Source organism: Bombus vancouverensis, chromosome 7 (genome assembly GCF_051014615.1).
Source record: "Bombus vancouverensis nearcticus chromosome 7, iyBomVanc1_principal, whole genome shotgun sequence".
Lineage (NCBI taxonomy): Eukaryota > Metazoa > Arthropoda > Insecta > Hymenoptera > Apidae > Bombus > Bombus vancouverensis.
The window spans coordinates 4,102,538-4,121,994 of record NC_134917.1 but is presented as its reverse complement, the minus strand read 5'-3'; the positions used below and the strand labels follow the sequence as shown (position 1 = coordinate 4,121,994).

Below are 19,457 nucleotides of genomic sequence, written 5' to 3'. Positions count from 1 at the left end.
TTCAATTTTCTTGTCGAATGTAACAAAGTCTGCACATAATTTCTTTTGAATCACTTCTTATCCGCAATTACTACATGCATAATAAGTTAGGCAACAAGAGCTTTTGATATTAAAGGCTTAAACATTGAAGACTTTAAACTTTTATGACAGCTTTATGACTCGAGCCTTAAAAGCTCGAGTTTCGAAGCTTATACTAGGGACACTAATCTAACCTCTCTTATCACATAAATACATTATCAAACCACCTAATCCGGCGAAACGATCGTAAAACGGCCTGAACAAGTCCTGGAGTATCGATTGGCTCGAAAAGCGAAACGCTTACCATGGAAGGTGGGCTACGATTCCAATTTGAACCTTCGTCGTGTCGTTTCACGGAAACTAGAAGAAAGATCTAACCCTAGATTCTCTCGTTTCACTATAGAGATCCGATGATACGGTCTTGTTTTGAATCCGCGCGAATGTTTCTATGGAAGCTGCATAGTAACAGCCTCTGCAATTGTATAAAACCGTCTTTGCCAATCATGGTTATTACGACGATCGTATTATCACGTTCCTCGTCGTTTATGCGATTGCTACCGAGAAGTTTGTCTATTCGCATATTTACTAATGCTCCAGCGTGTCGTTGAAATCGTTCGACAAACCCAGCCAATAGCGATTCTAGAATTGTCGTGTCTCTTGACTTCTCGATATTCGTATCCTTCGTTCGTTATTTTTAGTCTAATAGAAGTCTTTTGTGTGTCTCCGCTTTTTTCACCAACTGTTTTATTTCTTGTAGTTTCTTTTTTGCCACTGGTGTATGGCTACTCTGTTTTTGCAGGCTCTGCTCGCTCCTCTTTTTTCATTTCCTTCTTTTCACGAAATGAGTAGGTTTGTTTGCGATTGGGAGCCGTTTGGTAGCATTCCACCAAGGCTTTCTTCCTTCATTTCTGTCAACTTTCCTCCACCTTGCTCGCTTTCTCTGTCCTTTATTTTCCCTTTGGTTTTTTTGCCCGGTGCGCTTTTCCTGGTCCTGGGATTTAGTGCTCCCTTCGTAACTCTCTGTTTCCGTTTCTTCACTTTGCTCTCTTTTTATCTCATTCCAAATCTTTCCTCTTTTTACTCATTCTATCCCGTCATTCCCACTTTCCTCTGTTTTATGATCTTCCTTTTCGGTTTGTCTGTTCCTTCTGTTCCATGCGCCGCTTGCTCTTTATCTTTAACACGTCGGATTTTCCGCTTTGTTCTTCTTTAAATTTCCTCCCGACGCAACATCCAGCTATGATTCCTCTTCATTTTGGTTTTCTTTTTCCTTCGCCGATCGTTTTGTTTCGTTTCGCTCGCGTTTTGATTCAATTTCTACTTCACGAAGTTCCCTGTATCAAAGTATTTTCTTTTCTGCCGAACTCTTTACATCAGCCTGCCTCTTTTTTCCTTAGCCACCGTCATTTATTTCTTCTTTTTTCGCTGGATGTTTCCGCAATCCGAGTTGCAGACGAGTTTTTAGATGCGCAACTCGATAGTTCATCGGGTCGAAAGAAAGTTGCGTCAAGTTTCCCTAGCTAAATCTGCCTCAATTTCCAGGGGTTTCACGTGAAAATATCTGTATGTTCATGGTTTAACGAGAAACAAATTGATCGATTTCCACATGATTCGTGTCGCCTAACCGATTAATCAGGTTCTTTATATCGAAACTCTTGTAAATTAATAACTGATGAAGTATAATAATTTTGGTTGGTTAGATCAAATTACACACAGATAACTAAATTATATCATACTTACATTAGCAAACATTAGAATTGATTTAATTAAAATTGTTTCTTTTTTAAATATCTGTTTTCTCTAGTAAAATTATTAGCCCTAAACGAAGAAATTGATAGAAATTCCGGTTTTTAAAAATGTTCTTTTTTCACGACATTTTTGCTAAATAAGAAAATTATTATCTTTCAGTAATTAATAAAACGAAGTTATTATTATAAATGATTATGTTTCCCTTAATAATAGAATTACAACTAGGCAAAGAAATTATTACTACAATTTATTATTCAAGGGATTGGAAATGCGAATGAACTCGTGTTTCTCAACTAACGAGTTAATATTTCGTTTCGTATTTCAGCAACTAAGACATTTTTTCGTCCTGAAACATTTTTCATAATGCATCAGAAGATACACGCGTCTCGATATAGAAAACAAGTTAAGCTCGTCCATCTTCATTTCGATAACTTTCGACGAGTTTCCGGACTTTGATGGCCACGGTTATCCACGTCGTTAACTAATTCAATCCCCTCGATTAAAATTTACAAGGATGCCAGTATTTTCCTAGAAACTTGCTGGAAATTCGCAGAATCCCTCAGTTTCGTCAGATTAATAATAAATAATCGGTGATCGGTGTTTCTCGGGTAAACTCCTCGCTTCGCTTGAGTTTCGTTAACAAAAGCGAAACGTCCGTTTCTTCGCTATAGATGGAAATCGATTTCGTCGTCTACTTCCACCAGTCGATATAGAGTAAAATATTGCAAGGTACAGCGAGAGAAAGAAAGAGGGAGAGAGAGAGAGAGAGAGAGATTTACTACGATTTAAACGGTTGGCCTCGATCATGGAAATCAAATCTATTTAATTGGATTTTACACGATTTACGTTTCATCACTCCGTGAGCTAGTGGAATAAATAAAATGAAAGGATTGGCTGTGAAATGTCCGCGTGAACACCGTTTTATCATGCGTCGTTTAGCATTAATAAATTAATCGATGATCGTGAATAACCGGTAATAACTAGAAGTCTAACCAATGCAACGGATGAAATTGTGGAAGACTAAATGACGAGCTTTCAAAGGTGTTTCACGAAAAATAGAGATAAATTTTCTTATATCAATTTTACTGATGACTGTCTATTGAAATACAGGGTGGTTGGTAACTGGTGGTACAAGCGGAAAGGGGGTGATTCTACGCGAAAAAAGAAGTCGAAAATATAGAATAAAAATTTTGTTTTTTAATTTTTCCTTCGAGACAACGATCTACAGTGAAATCCTTTATAACGAGACGTGATAAAGTGCACGTGTACCGAGCGAAAATTCAAAGTCGATTTTCTCGAAAACAGAGCCTCAAACGAAAAATTTTTATTCTATATTTTCGACTTCTTTTTTCGCGTAGAATCACCCTCTTTTCGCTTGTACCACCACGTACCAACCACCCTGTACAACTGCAAAATATAGCCTACAAATTATATTTTGTCAGTTTACTAACATTACTAATACGATAAATTTGTAGCGGCACATGGGCTAGAGGACAATTCAAATCATGTTGTTGTTTTGCCTCGGAGTATCAATATCGTTAGGATACACGTAACGTAAGAATAAATAAACTTTGGACAAAACAATGTCGCCGCTGCGTACAACCGTCGAACAAAAACGAATTTGAATTTTCCGACTCTCCCCCGACCAGTATAAGTAAACGGACGCGATCGTAAGAGTTACCAGTTCAGTTATCTATCAGTTATTAATTAGTCGTGCGAATCAGTATCTATTAGGTCATCCCATAAGTTCGTGCCGACTTTTGTCATTACACATTACACATACATTTCATGTGTCGATTTATAAACATACGGCGATAAGGGACCAATACACTTGAGCTTAGCTGATCGAGAACAAGCTAGAGCAGATTTTCGTGGGTAATAAGATCGTAATATAGTGAACACAGTGACTTCTAACAGTAAAAAATGTATATTGTATATACTTATATGTTTTATTGTTGTACATTTTGTTATTTCAAAGTTCGTGTTTTAATTTGCAAGGAAACTGCTTTTTAAAAATCATTTACATTTTCAATCTGTTACTGATACTTTATAATAAAAAATTTTATGAAATAGATCTTAATTCTATAAAAGTAGTAAAATGACACGTAGATGTAAAGAAAATGAAAGTCAAAATGAATTGTTGTTTCATGATTTATCTGATGCACCAAACAACACTTGCGACGGAAATGAATTCAGTGATAGCAGCAACCTTCTTGAATTAAGTAATGCGATTAGATATAGAAGAAGACTGAATAATAAATATAATACCAAATGCAAATTAAAAATATGTATATATGCATCCTATTGCTTGCCAAGCATGCTTCTGGTGCGTTCAAAAATGTGCGGGTCCTGGGAGCGCGTTGAGCGCTCAGAGCGCTGTACGCAATGTGTTAACAAAATCCTAGAACCATAAAAGACACGATCCTCTCCAGAGATTCACATTTAAGCTTTGAGGAGACAAATTATGCCGACAGCGCAGCAAGACGACACATAGCGGTGTGTCCTGTGTCTGAAAACGGTAACCGGAAATTGCCCCTGATTTCTCATGAACTCGCGAACGGAGCAGAAAACGATCGAATGCAACCGGTAGCCTGCAGTCGTAGTTCGTTATTCTATGCTCTATCTAGCGTATGATATATTCCTCGGTTCCGTTTCGAAGATTCTGGATCCCCACGCGTCACAATTTCAATCTCGCCTCATGCACACATTTGTTTCATATCGAACGTCGATACGATCGATGAATTAACCGATATTCATAGTTCAAGGTTTTATCAAGGGGATTCCACAGTATTTCGATATTTCGAGGATATAGTTTCAGAGGACGGGAGAAGGAAACTGGGGTGCCATGTGACGGGTTCCGCGGAAACTGTAGCTTATGCAACACAGCCTGCGACCAGCCGTATCTCACCTTCCGTGCTTTCATTATCAGTTACCATAGATCACCACGAACGAGCACCAATGACGTCGCATCCGTTCATCTCTCATCGCGAACTGTCGCGCCCCTCGACCAATGACGATCCATGTTCCGTATCGCGCTCTGTACCATCGATATCGATAATGTTCATCAGAGTACAATAAACTGCAGATCATTAACTCTGCTGTCGTTTTTGCAAATCTATACTACGATCTCGTCCGAGTTTTAAAAATAAGGCTTTTAATACTTTCATATGTTCGCTGCCATAAAGAATGGGAACAAAATGTCCACCAGAGATCAAATTTTATCTTTTGCACTTTTGAATAATATTTTTAATTTATTAAAATATACGTGTGTTTACTATAATAACTGCTTGAGATTTATCTTCTTACGCGTACATTTATTTATTTCACAACTTAGAAAACTGTTTGGATTAGAATCAAATGTAAATTGATCCTGAAACGTCATACGTATGTGATGCTGTAAACGAATGTGTTGATTGAAGTTGTGGTATAAAATTGATATACATATTAATAATAATCTATTTTTCAGTTGTAAACTTCTTGCATCTTATTGCGTCTTACTGTGTCTTCTCTACTTCTCAATTATAAACTTTGAAAATTTTGAAAGATGAAACGACACGATTGAGTGAAGGGTTTTTTTTTATTTATTTATTTACATTTTACAATTTGTCCAGTAGGACATTTGGTAAAATATTATAGCTTAGTGGAATAATAATATAACATGTGGATGGCTACCCCCAGTGGGATACCATCTTCGAATTTGATTGATTTATTTCTTTAGTGTGGTGAGTGTTTGTTTGTTAGGTTATGTCCTTTGTGAGATCTGTTGGGTGTTTCCTTTTTAATCTTCTTTTTATGTGAGCGAAGGGTGATCCAAAAAGTGTTGTAGGGTTCAAGTAACGAAGAAGAAATTTTTATTTCACTTTGTAGGTGCTCGAAATTTAAAGTACGTAATATTTCTTTGTTTCTTGCATCTTATTGCATCTTACCGTGTCTTTTTTATTTCTCAATTATAAACTTTGAAAATTTTGAAAGATGAAACAACACGATTTAGTGAAGGGCGATTCAAAAAATGTTATAGGGCTCAAGTAACGAAGAAGAAATTTTTATTTCACTTTGTAGGTGCTCGAAATTTAAAGTACGCAATATTTCTTTGTTTCTTGCGTCTTATTGCATCTTACCGTGTCTTTTTTATTTCTCAATCATAAACTTTGAAAATTTTGAAAGATGAAACAACACGATTTAGTGAAGGGTGATCCAAGAAATGTTATAGGGTTCAAGTAACGAAGAAGAAATTTTTATTTCACTTTGTAGGTGCTCGAAATTTAAAGTACGTAATATTTCTTTGTTTCTTGCATCTTATTGCATCTTACCGTGTCTTTTTTATTTCTCAATTATAAACTTTGAAAATTTTGAAAGATGAAACAACACGATTGAGTGACGGGTGATCCAAAAAATGTTATAGGGTTCAAGTAACGAAGAAGAAATTTTTATTTCACTTTGTAGGTGCTCGAAATTTAAAGTACGTAATATTTCTTTGTTTCTTGCATTTTATTGCATCTTACTGTCTTTTTTAATTCTCAATTATAAACTTTGAAAATTTTGAAAGATGAAACAACACGATTGAGTGACGGGTGACCCAAAAAGTTTTGTAGGGCTCAAGTAACGAAGAAGAAATTTTTATTTCACTTTGTAAGTGCTCGAAATTTAAAGTACGCAATATTTCTTTGATTCTTGCATCTTATTGCATCTTACTGTGTCTTGTGTCCTGTTTTTGAGAGAAACAAGGAACCTTTGTTATATTTCCTTTCGTGTGCATAGTACATAATACATATTTCAAAAGAATATGTAGATTAAAATGTCAGGAAATAGAGATTTAGAACATTCTGTTGCGTAGGTTCTTCTTAATGTTTGTGAACTAGCGCGATTGTAGTCCGATTAACAAAGCCGTAACTAACAAGATTAAGAAACGTATTCCGGCTTAATATTTTCTCTTCGCATTATCGCGCGGTTGGAACAGGAACGAAGGAATATGGAAGAACGGTGATCCGTAATGTAAACAGTTTAATAGCTGTGATTCATCGTTTAATCCAATTGCGAAACGGATTGCGTTATCTCGCACGAACCGAGTTTAAAACAAAATCAATAAATTTTCAAGGTTTGCCATCAATCTTTAAAAATCGTTGATCCTTCGAGCTCTACTTAAAAAAAAAAACTTTATTTAACTCTTGCCTCGTAACATCGAATTTTACTCGTGACACTTATAATTCTTATTTAATAAAGACAAGTTGTAATTGTAACAAAATGTATATACTTTAACTGCAGTTTCAATGTTCTATTCTGAATAGTATAAATATAAAATATGTGCAATGTCCTCATATCGTGCTTCAAAAAATTCCACGTTTCCGCAGACACTCACGTTTCTTTACGAGTCGTGAAGCTCTCGATCTTTCTCGATGCAGTAGACAGCATACCAAAGAAAGCCAACCACAGAATTTAATGAGGAATCCGCTTTGCACACTTTTCCAGGGGGTAATTGGCACTTCGCCTCACGCTAATTGACAGATCCATTCCGCGCCCTTTATCGCGAGTGTGAGGAATCGTCTGTAGAAAACGGGGTTACAGCTAATGTACGCTGCCATTCACCGTCGTTCCTTTCTCGTCTTATAACCGTTTTATAACCACGTTAAAAGCCAGTGTCCAACTTTCGAGTCGAGTTTTCAGTCTCTGCTTTAATCGTCGTCTGAATTTATACTCAACTTTGGACATAATTAGAATTAGCTGACAATAATTAGAGCATCGTTACTACGAATGGTTCTATCATTACATCAACAGAGCAAATAACAGAGAAAAATTCCTACATGATTGATAGATTGATCTTTTATTAGTATTTATTCTAGCTATTGTGATATTTATTTTTATTATTTTGTGATAAAAAGATTTACTTTTAGATAACAGTTGAGAAAAGACGTACAAGAAATGGATCAAAGACATCATATTTATGTAACTAACGAAGGACGCATTCCTTTTCTTATTTCTGCTTCTTTTTGTCTTTTCTCATTTCATTCCATCAAGATTCCATCAAAATTCCGTCTCATAAAAATATATTCTCTTCGAATATTGTGTGAATTTCGTTCTAAAACAATGGCTGCCTATCACAAAGAGCATATGACATTTAAATCTTTCCAAACCAAAAGGAGAATAGTCTCTTTTAGAAACTTTATCTTTAAAGTCACGAAATTCCTTGTGTCGTAAATGTTTTCACCAAATCTCTTAGATCATACAGTTTTTCTCCCACTGTACAATAAATTGCTTCCTCGCCATTGTCTACGCCGAGACGTCTTTAATTCAACAGACACGAAATTTACAGCGCTTTCCTAAGTGCTTAAACTTAATTAAACTACAACCTCGTGCTCTGCTTTCTCTCTATTTTTTCTCTTTTTTTCTTCAGAAAGAACAAGCACGTGTTACTATTCAGTCGGTAGGTTTAGCACAACACTGGAATGGGAAATTACGTGTCTTTGAAGGGAACTTGCTTCTCTAGTCGCACGTCTAAAAATATATAACGAGAAATTAGAATGTTTTCCGTGACAGTATTTTTGCTCATCAACAGGGACGAACCAGGATGCGCTAAACGAGAGGGTAAACGAAGTTATGGCGGGACGAGAACTTTCAGGGGATTAAAGCGTCCCTTTCTCCGTTATTCTTTTCAGGGAATTACATTCTCTCTCTCTCTCTCTACTCTCTACTCTCTCTACTCTCTACTCTCTCTACTCTCTACTCCACTCTCTCTACTCTCTACTCTCTCTACTCTCTACTCTCTCTACTCTCTACTCCACTCTCTCTACTCTCTACTCCACTCTCTGTGCTCTCTACTCCGTTCTCTCTACTCTCTACTCTCTACTCTCTACTCTCTACTCTCTACTCTCTACTCTCTACTCTTTACTCTCCACTCTTTACTCTCCACTCTTTACTCTCCACTCTTTACTCTCTACTCTCTACTCTCTACTCTCTACTCTCTACTCCACTCTCTCTACTCTCTCTCTACTCTCTCTACTCTCTATTGCTACGATATAAAGAGACGGACAGGATCGTTCGTTACTTCGAAACTCTCGAAAGCGTTTCGACGCAAATAATAGAAATTAGTTCCCGTTTGATCGAAGTTTCATTATCCATTCTTCGGTAACCATTCGTGCAGCTGACAAGCCGCTTTGCCAGTAACGCCCGAATGACGAACGAAGTCAGGATAACGAGCCACTGTTTTACTATCGCGAAATAACGATCGAACCGTGCCGTTTCCACGCTTGCTTCGTTCATCGTGCTTCTCTTTTAATGGCTGCTACCGTGAATTGTTGTTCTCCTTGGACCTTTACCCCACCGTTTGCGGGGGGTTAAAAGGAACAAATAATGGAACAAATATCGGATATCGAAATGCAGGAGCTAGTCACTTAGTTGCAAACTCGTATCGGTTAATAATTTCTTTGTATTAAAGATAATCAACATATTGGTATTCTAACTATATCGTAGTACGTATTTTTTATCTATGCAATAATGAACGTAATTTATAAATAAAAATCGTCAAAATACGATAAAACGATATAACGAAATCATAAAATCAATTGGAAATAAATCTATTTCTGGTGAGAGACGAGTGAATTGAGAAAGTGAGAAGACAAAGTGAATACGTGAGACATCTGTCAGGAGGTTGCTACATGTTATACAAATTTGACAAACGAAACTTGTTTGTTTTTTCAATGATGTTTTTATTAATATTAATTCTAAGGAAAAGAACATTTCTTACATTTACTCGAATTAGTAATTATGTATAAACTATATAAAGTATAACATATTTGAAAGCAAGCTTTTCAAATTGTTGTATAAATTATAACATATTCGAAAGCAAGCTTTTCAAATTGTTGTTCTTCGCTTATTTGCAAAATCTCTTTCTACATTAGAATTTTCTTCAAATAATCAATCGTGAATGTGTTAACGTTGAAGTACAAACAGATTCGAATTCCCGTACACAAAACGTTGTGTAGAGATTTATACAACAGTCGATTCAGCCGAATTCTACATCACAGTTATCACACCTTCTGGTATCGGTTGTGATGCTATTGTGGGGGTAATTAATCGCGAAGCTAGGATCGCGATTAATTTGACGAAAGGCATGGATAAACGGATTGGTCGGCTTAACGAACAGAACCGCGCTGTTTTTCACACGCGTTCGAACGTGTCGGTCTCCTTTTTCCACGCCGCCAACCGTTCCAGTGCTCGATCGCTGGCTGATGTCCAAAAAAGTGACCGCAAATGGAGAATCGATGGAACAACAAGCGCATTCATCGGACTCATTAATTCTGTAACTGCGTTGCCCGGCCGCGTATCTTCCTCTCCGACCGATTTATCACGTTCCAAAACGAAAGTATAAACAAAACATAGCCGCGTGGTTGGATATTCCCATGCAATTTGTAGAGTCCTTCAACATAGAGACGCAGCATAGACTAAAAATTTCAAGAGCAAATATTTCATTTCTTTTATTATAGGTGTTTATTTATTATTATCGTTGTAATTATAATAATGAGAAATAGAGAATTTTCGTTCAAAGGAAAAGTTCTTTACCAGACACGTAAACATGAAACCGGAATTTTTGTATAGAAGATACACGTTTATTGTATGAAAATGATTAAAAATATCTTATTCGAAGTATTGCCCATCGCTAGCTATACATTTTTCCACTTGTCTGGCAATTGGTGGATGCCACGCCAAAAAAACTGTCGCTCTTTTGAGGCAAACCAGTCATCGAGCCATTTTCGTACATTTTCGTAAGAAGCGAAGTGCTGGTCAGAAAGTGCGTGTCCCATCGATGCAAATAAATAGTAATCGGATGGAGTCAAGTCTGGTGAGTAAGCCGCGTGCGAAAGTATTTCCCAACCGAACGCTTCGATCGTTTCCTTGACCGGTTTCGCTGTATGTGATGATGCATTATCACGAAGCAAAATTACTTTGTCTTGCCTTTTTTGATATTCTGGTCGTTTTTCACGCAAAGCTTGATTCAAATCGATCATTTGTTGTCGGTAGCGCTCAGTATTAACGGTTTCGCCAGGTTTTAACAGCTCATAATAGATCACACCCTTCTGATCCCACCAAACACAGAGCATCGTCTTCCGTCCATAGCGATTTGGTCTTGTAGTCGATGTCGGTGGTTCGCCTGGAGCTACCCATGATCTTTTACGCTTAGGATTCTCAAAATATATCCACTTTTCATCGCCAGTCACAATTCGGTGGAGAAACGACTTTCTTTTGTATCTGGCGAGCAGCATTTCGCAAGTGGTTTTTCGGTTTTCCTGCTGTCTTTCATTCGGTTCACGTGGAACCCATTTTCCCACCTTCTGGATCTTTCCCATGGCTTTCAAACGTATGGAGACGGCTTCTCGTGTCACCATTAATCGATCAGCGAGTTGTTGTTGCGTTTGAGCGTCATCCTCATCCAACGATGCTTGCAATTCGCTGTCTTGAAACTTTTTCGGTGGTCTTCCACGTTCTTCGTTCCTCGCGTCAAAATTGCCTCTTCTGCATTTTTTAAACCATTCAAAGCACTGTGATTTACCAAGAGCATGCTCACCGTAAGCTTCGACTAGCATTCGATACGATTCTGCAGCAGTTTTCTTCAAATGGTAACAGAAAATCAATGCTGTCCGCAAATCATGTTGACATGTTCAACGCTATTACAAACTATGAAACTTGTATTGTTCTGAGTCGAAAATGTTTGTGAGATGTCACAAAGACTATTGGCATCAATGACGCAGTTTAGTGATAACTACATTATCAGCTAGGGCCTCTATAGGCAAATTCCGGTTTCATACTTACAGGTCTGATATTTACGATATTGCTACATACATAATATCGCGATATAACTAGAATATATTATATGCATAATTTTAAATATTATTAGAATAATCGTTCCAACGCATCCAATCACTCATTGAACAATCTATCATCCTCTTTAATCAATGTTCTGATTATTGGTAAAGTTTGACTATCTTCTTAATTTTTACCAGGATAGACGTTAGCTTTCATGTTTCACACAATGCAATAATGGTAAATATCGATATCTCGTCCACGTCACCGATTTCGATGATTTTTAAATATGTCGTACAGGTCAACGTTTAGAACAAATTTTTCCTATATATGAAATCGCCGCTCGGCCTTAGTTTCCGAGATATTCCCAACGAATCGTCGGTACTACCACAGCAAATTCTGCCTATATTTTTGCATCCATGTCAGTCTGATTGCCGTAAGGCGGCCCGATAATATAACACCTAATCCAAACCTAATTCTTATTTTTTGTTCGTAGTTCAAATATGTATAAACGGAGATTGGGTGGGGCGACAAACATGTCAGCTATATTTGTGACTTCACAGATAGACATATTAGTAGTATATCTTCTTATGTTTGAGTTAGTTGACATCAACAATTTTTACGAATATCCTAGAAACTCAGACCATGCGGAGGTTATGTGTATAAAAAAAAGATTGTTCAAAATATTGATTTTTACTACATATTCAAAAACCATCGAAATTGGTGAGATGGGTGAAATATCGATGATCACCCATTTTATTTCATAAGACATTCGATCGTTGAACTCGTCTTGATATTAATTAGGACACTATGTACTTACTTGAAATTACGTTTAGGAGATCATCAAAGATCATCTAACATGATTTATAGAAATGTAAATCATTATATAACGTAATCATGTAAATCATTATATTTTCTACCTTAAGCGATATTTTTGTATTGCATATTTTTTTCTTGAATCCTTGTAATCTCAACAAAAGTAGATATATATTGGGTGTTCTAATTTTACCGAATCTCCAACCCAATTTCGACTCTCTTATACACATAACCTTTTTCAACGTAGACACAATATTTTTAAGCTTTGCCTTCGCTCTACGTAAAAATTGTTCATTTTGACGAGGTAAAAAGGAACGGGACTATATTGGCGATATCGATCGCCAAACTCAATTAAAGAGTTGAATTCATAACAATTCGTAACAATTTGGTGAGATGAAAACTTGACAAGCCTGGTGAAATTCTAGAACGACATAGCCTTTCAGCTGTCATATTAAAAACCGTGTATTTTTACCGAGTTTACCATGTGCTACAGCGGATTCTTCACGGAGCGATTAAACTATTTCTTCACCATGTATAAAAACGAAATACGTGATTTTGGGAAACAGTGAATAATAGGTAAATAGAAACACCAGTATGCTGAAAAAATAGATCAATGAAATCATTACCTATTAATACTCTGCTTTAGATATTCAGCTTTCCTATCATTACACAACTGACAGGAATAGAACATTGAATTTGTTTTGCTTTGCTTCAAAGAACCAACAAATTCTATGTATCAATTTACTACACGTATCAATATTTTTGGACATTTCTTTTTTTGGTTATCTATATGTAAAAGTTCAATAAGCTGAAATTGAGTGATATCGGAGATCAAAATATTTTTCTATTCTCGATATATAATATCTCTTTCTATTTTTCTATTTCCTTTGTATCCATCGAACATTGTGATAAGTTTTGCTGGGAAAAAAACTGGTACACCTTGTATATAGTTAATAAAGACTGTACCTTTGGCTGACCAGATATCGTTCCTACTACTAAACTGCCGTATTTATGTAGGAATGTTTATTATAAATTAACAGAAAAGACAGTATGATAAACACAATATTGTAACACTCTCACAAAATTGGATATAATATCGCACTTCGCTTAACACTATTTCTACGTCACAGCAACACGATGAACTTCTCTCGATCACGATTAATTCAACTCTGACAGCATTACCATTACTGTAACAAACCTTGGTAACGCTCACAACACTCCTTGACAACATTAACATATCTTAACAACGTTTATGAACAATCAGACACGTCTTTCGCTAACATCGCACCATCCCACATTTATTATACATTATTGTACATTTGATGCTGTAGAATATTATTGCGAAAGAAATTTGTTGAAATTTTGATGGATCATCCAACAAACGTGTAACAATAAGAAAAAGTTGTAAAACATTTCACGCACGGAATGTAAATACGCAAAGTGTTTACGGCAAATCCGTAAGAGTGGCATGATTGCGCGAGTTGGACAGCCACTCGTCAAACTGTCATAAATCTACTGCAAGAAGAGTTATAACCGACGCCTCTCCATTGTTCAAGGCCGCTTTATCCTCGTCACCGGTTTCCTCCGGTACGAATCTCCGAATTTCCAATTTTCTCTCGTTGTTATTCGTTTTTCCCGTTTTGCTTTCGATTCGTCAATCCTGCAATCGTGGCACGCCGACGCGGCGGCTTTTGCAGAATCTGCAACGATGCGACGCGTCGATTGGCCTTGCACCGTATACAGGATGATTCTGTAGAAATGAACGCTATTCTCCATCCTTTCTTCTTTCGTAAAAATCCATTTGTAAATCTCTTCTTTTAAGAAACTAAATTTTCATCTGTCAACGGTGAAAAATTGAGTTCTCCTCGCCTTTTTTTATATTCATACACGCGTTGCTCCTACATAGGCAAGCGCATTGAAAATCAAATGACACTTTTTGAAATTTAACGTGAATTCGATCGTGGATCCGAGTGAGAAACATGAAATCCATACCGCTTTAAACTACTCAATATATTTCTTAACCTTTCACAATCTACAACTCTAATCTACTCTAGTATCAATTTATCAAAATTGTCAATTTAAATTTAACATATCCATTAACATCTTATATATCTGACTTTGGTAGAGAGAAAATCGCTATGACCCTCAGTTACAGGATGACTAACTAAACTAAATTCTGAATGAGAGACCAGTGATTAATGTATTTAGCCATAGTGACTTGATCGTATTTATCACTTGGTGAATCAGTGAGTTGCTCATTCAACACAATCAACAAGAGTTGTTTGACAATTTTTCATCGTCTTACCAAGAACAAATACGTAACTACACGAAGAAGAATATTCTGGTTTTGCGCTGAGTCGCTGAGGATCAAGATTTATCATCATTTTATTGGATCATTTTTCCGAATGTTAGGAAGACAATGCCCTTTGTCTCTTGGTTTTGTCCCATATCGAATCGGCAGAACGAGCCACGTTCGAGTTTTAAAACCGGTGCATCGAAGATTCGAAGGTGCAACCAGAGCTGTGCACGCTTTTGGTTTGATTTATGCGATCGCTATAGTGACATGGTGATAAATGAGCGCACTGGATGCGCCGAGAGTGCTGGCTATATCGATTTTTGCGGTGTACGATTCAATCTATTTGAAACTCGATACTGTTTAATATAATGTCATTTGGTCATCGTATTCGAAAACATTCGTTGCTGGATAGTGTTTTTTAAAAAGACGTTCAGTAACGCGTAATTTAATACACGTATCACGTGATTTCTGATGAATCTTTGATTACGACGAGCTTTCGCCTACGATAACGAAGAGCTACGGATCCTGAAAGCTGATACTGACAATTCTGGAACCTGATATCTATACAATATCCTCGCTTTATTAGTATAGTGTTCATTAAGAACTTTATGGTCGTGGGGTCTCGCGAATTGAAATTCGTCGTTATCATATTGCGATAACTAGAGATTGCTACAGTTTTTGAGATTCATCGATAGTAACATTTAAGTGTATTCCATTTATTTCAAGTATGTATACCCATGTATTTTAAGTATATTAATTATTATTCATTTTACACGACGTTCTAGCAATGCCCCTGTTAATGTTCTTTTTCAACTGCACTTTTATTCATACGATATTTATGTAGTAATCAACATGTACTCGTGATTCAAGGTTCGATATTAATTTAATGTTGATTGGTATACTACGCTGATCAGGTCCATTTATGTAATAAAGAAAAGTTAGTTTTTTAAATTTTCTTATTGTAAATAAATTTACGATAATAATTCTAACTCTAGAATCTATAAATTAATTATTATAACATCCAGATGATAAAACAAATTTCTATTCATTGCAAATAGATTTCATTTCTTTAGTCATACGTAAAAAAATCCGTAAAAAGTTACCGTAAACATTCGCACTCTCATGATTAGTATAACTCCGCAGCAGTCCTTTAATGCTTCATAATTGAATTGATAATTGAATTTCCAGAATCGCTCATCCAAGCCGCATCAGTAACGACGCATTCGACGATCCTGACGCGAAACGGAATCCGCGAACGTTCACTCTTCGAGCTGAATATGTATACCAGACTGCAAAGCAATAAATCGGTCTCAACGTCTAAATCACAGTCGATATAATTAGATAATCGATTCTACACGACGATCCGATCGAAACCAAGGGCGTCGTTGAAGCGTCGTGTAAAATGAATAATTAATATGTTCAAATGGAACTACACTTAAATTGTGTAGCAGCACTCATCCGACATTTCCGTTGCACGTGCACAACTATGTCTTCTCCTAGGCCAAATATCCATTACACGCATCTACACGGGAACCGACGTCTCTCATTTGAATTCACACACAAAGCTGCGCGCATGGAAACATGCTGGTCTACATAGAAACGTAGTACTATGCGTGTTACCAACATTTTCGTCGTGTTCCGTCCGTAACACGGACAAGCGTCCCTCAATGTATTCATATTCGAAGTTACATGTCCCAACGGTGCTTCAATCTCCGTGGAAGATTGAACCGAGATGCTGGTCGTATTTCGGGAACCGAGTCTTGTAACGAACTCGTATGAAATTCGTAATAACGCGCGTTTCTGTTCCCAGTTGTGTTGGTATAGTTTTGAAATTCTCTCAAAGGATCTTGAAGGCGATAAAGAGCGTCTTGAATGGACGATCTTTGTCCGTTTGTAGCGTTGTGTCGTGTATGTCTTGCGATTAATTAATTCTTTAGCTGTGACACGTGTCTGTGATGAATATCTATAGATAGTTATTTAGTCGTAATGTTTATTTAGAAGAAGTGATAATGAGCTACTTGGGTTTAATTGAATCAAAGAAATACTCTACGTTTAAGTGAATTGTTCCTTGTAGACAAGTGTATAAATCTTAGTTGAAGAACGTGTCTTCATGTAGTAAAAATATATTGGTCGGAATGAAATTGAATCCGGTGATCGAAATATCTCGATTTGTTTTTTGTAATTTATGATTCTAAAAGAAATGCTAGGTTTATGACACAATTTTATATAATAATAAAACGTAAGACAAGTAAAAAATTCTAGAATTAATATTATAAAGAAAAGACTCATAATTACTATGATTAAATAGTACTCAAGAATTCCTTCCACCTCAATCAAATTATAAACCTCATCGACAAAAATCTTATATGTTCTTTGTTACATTCTTGGACGAAACATTCGTCGACCAAGTCATTTGTCTTCGAACGTTTGACGGATAGTCAGCAAAGAAAAAGGGAAGAGGAAGTGAATCGTATTTCTAGAGAGGAGTTCGAGTAGAGTTCCGTTCGTTTTTTGGTACACGTTGTTACGCGAATCCCCCTACAAATAATCCTGAAACGGAAATGAAACGGATTACGTTCGGTAAAAAAATCTCATCTCCGCACCCTTTTATCTTCAACGTTAATACGTTATTTCGGTTTTATTGCGCTGTTCCACTAGTGAGTGTCCAAAGGTCCACTCTACGTGAACGTATTTGTCCAGGATTGATTTTGCTTCCGTATTCTGAATTATTAAAGCCGGTCTACCTCTTTGACTCGTGTATACTTGGATAGGATAGTTGACTATCTATATGTTTCCATTAACGTTTGCGTTGCTTAATTACTTGAACGTATTTTGGAACGTGAATAACACACGATAGAGAATGTTTGATTATGGACAATGCGTCTGTAAATACCGTGATTATAGATATTAAGATTGCCGTGATTATAGATATTAAGATCGCCGTGATTATAGATATTAAGATTGCCGTGATTATAGATATTAAGATTGCCGTGATTATAGATATTAAGATTGCCGTGATTATAGATATTAAGATCGCCGTCATTATAGATATTAAGATTGCCGTGATTATAGATTATAAATGTTTAAAACAATCCTTCCGTGATTTTAGAAATACCAGATTTTCTGACAATGAACATAACAAAGAATTCTAGTTCTAATTCTAATGTTTAGACGACGTGAATATAAGAAGTCTGTTTCAAGAAAGTAGAAGATATTGTCGTTGACATAACCTCATTTTGTCTCTTTTAGATAGTATACTGCATTCTGCTTTTCATATTCATAAACTATGTGGCGCTATGTTTGCAAATGTTTTTCCATGAAGTTCAATATATCGTGGTCATCAGAGACTCACGTTACTAAATTTTTTAAAGTGATTAATTGTTTCAAATGAATTAAATGTTGTGGTGTAGCATATTTCAATCTATAGCCGCTTCGAGGGCAAAATATATCAAATTCGCGTGGTAGTCAACGTGTTAAGGATACGAAAAGAAAAATATACAATGTTGCTTAAAAATAAATTCTATATTTCTAAAAATTATAAAGTGTGCTAAATGTGTAAAATTTGTTTCAGGTTATCGCAACTGCGCCAAGACAACCACCGGCGGTCAGACATGAATTTCACGGCTGGAAGCAACAACATAACATCGCGTGTCGTTGGTGAGATTAATTAATCACGGACTAAGCACCGGTCACGATAATCGATTCTCAGGATCAACGATAGATCGTCGATCTGCCTGATCGATCTGATCTTTACGAACACCGGTGAAACAAAAAAACATCGTTTTTACCTTTAATAATAGAATTTCCTTTTTCGGTCGATCGATTTGATCAGTAGCTCATCCTCGAAAAAATCGGCGATCGTTTCGACGATAATTATTCGCGAGTTAACTTAAAATCGTGTAAAAAAAAAAAGATTAAAATCGTTTTCTTTCGCTGGAGAAATATCGCCGTTATAAAGTGGGCCATTATTGTACAGATCTAATTTAGATGGACGCTCTAGACAGTGCGTAAAAAGTCTTTAAGATTATTTGTAGTTCGTTGTCCCGATGACGAGGAACATCGGATATAGGAGAATAATGAACGACGGAACATATGGAATGTTGAAATCAATGGAGAAAAGTTGGTGCTGTTTGGAATGTTGCGTCGATAGTGGTTATCAAAGATTTATCGCTCGTTACTGAAAGGATAGCTGAAGCGTATTGAATCGAGAACGATGTTGATTGAAAAAACGAGTATTACGGTTAGATGCATTGCACGCTGAGTTCCTTAGAATTCCGATTATATTTCCTTCATATTGATCGTACTGTATATATTGATACTTATCGATATATATATATATCGGGTTAACATTAGAATTTAGGGCGCGTACCAATTCTTCGTTTGGATTAGCCATCGGTTTACAAAGCGGAGATTATATTTACACGTGTATACAAGTTTAACGAATAATATGTTTTACGAATATTTTTTTTATTGAACGCGTTTTATTGAACGCTATTAACGATATCCTTGGGTTCAAGCGAATCCACGGTCAACGGGATAACTCTTTACTATGCGTAGAATAATTTTAGACACAAAATACGATTGCTGAGACGCTCGGTATGAACTGCTCGATGTGTCATCCTCCAAGGCGATCGCACGAAGCATAAACTGATGGAAATTTTCCTCGCTGTACGATTGCATTTTTTTTGTTATATACTCGTTGGAAGCAATGAGAAAGTTCCAAACGCCGTTGCTAGGCAGTTTCTGTCTGAAGTTTGATTATTAATACAATGTATGCCCCATTATA

At 36.4% G+C, this 19,457-nt stretch overlaps 1 protein-coding gene across 1 annotated transcript in view; it reads left to right on the top strand.

Annotated features, from left to right (window-relative positions):
- Positions 1-18,533, top strand: part of LOC117161646 (uncharacterized) — a 111,402-nt gene extending 92,869 nt beyond the window's left edge. The window contains exon 8 of the mRNA XM_033343348.2: positions 18,243-18,533. The gene's annotated coding sequence lies outside the window, so the exon portion shown is untranslated. The remainder of the gene's footprint in view (positions 1-18,242) is intronic.
- Positions 18,534-19,457: the final 924 nt, after the last annotated feature.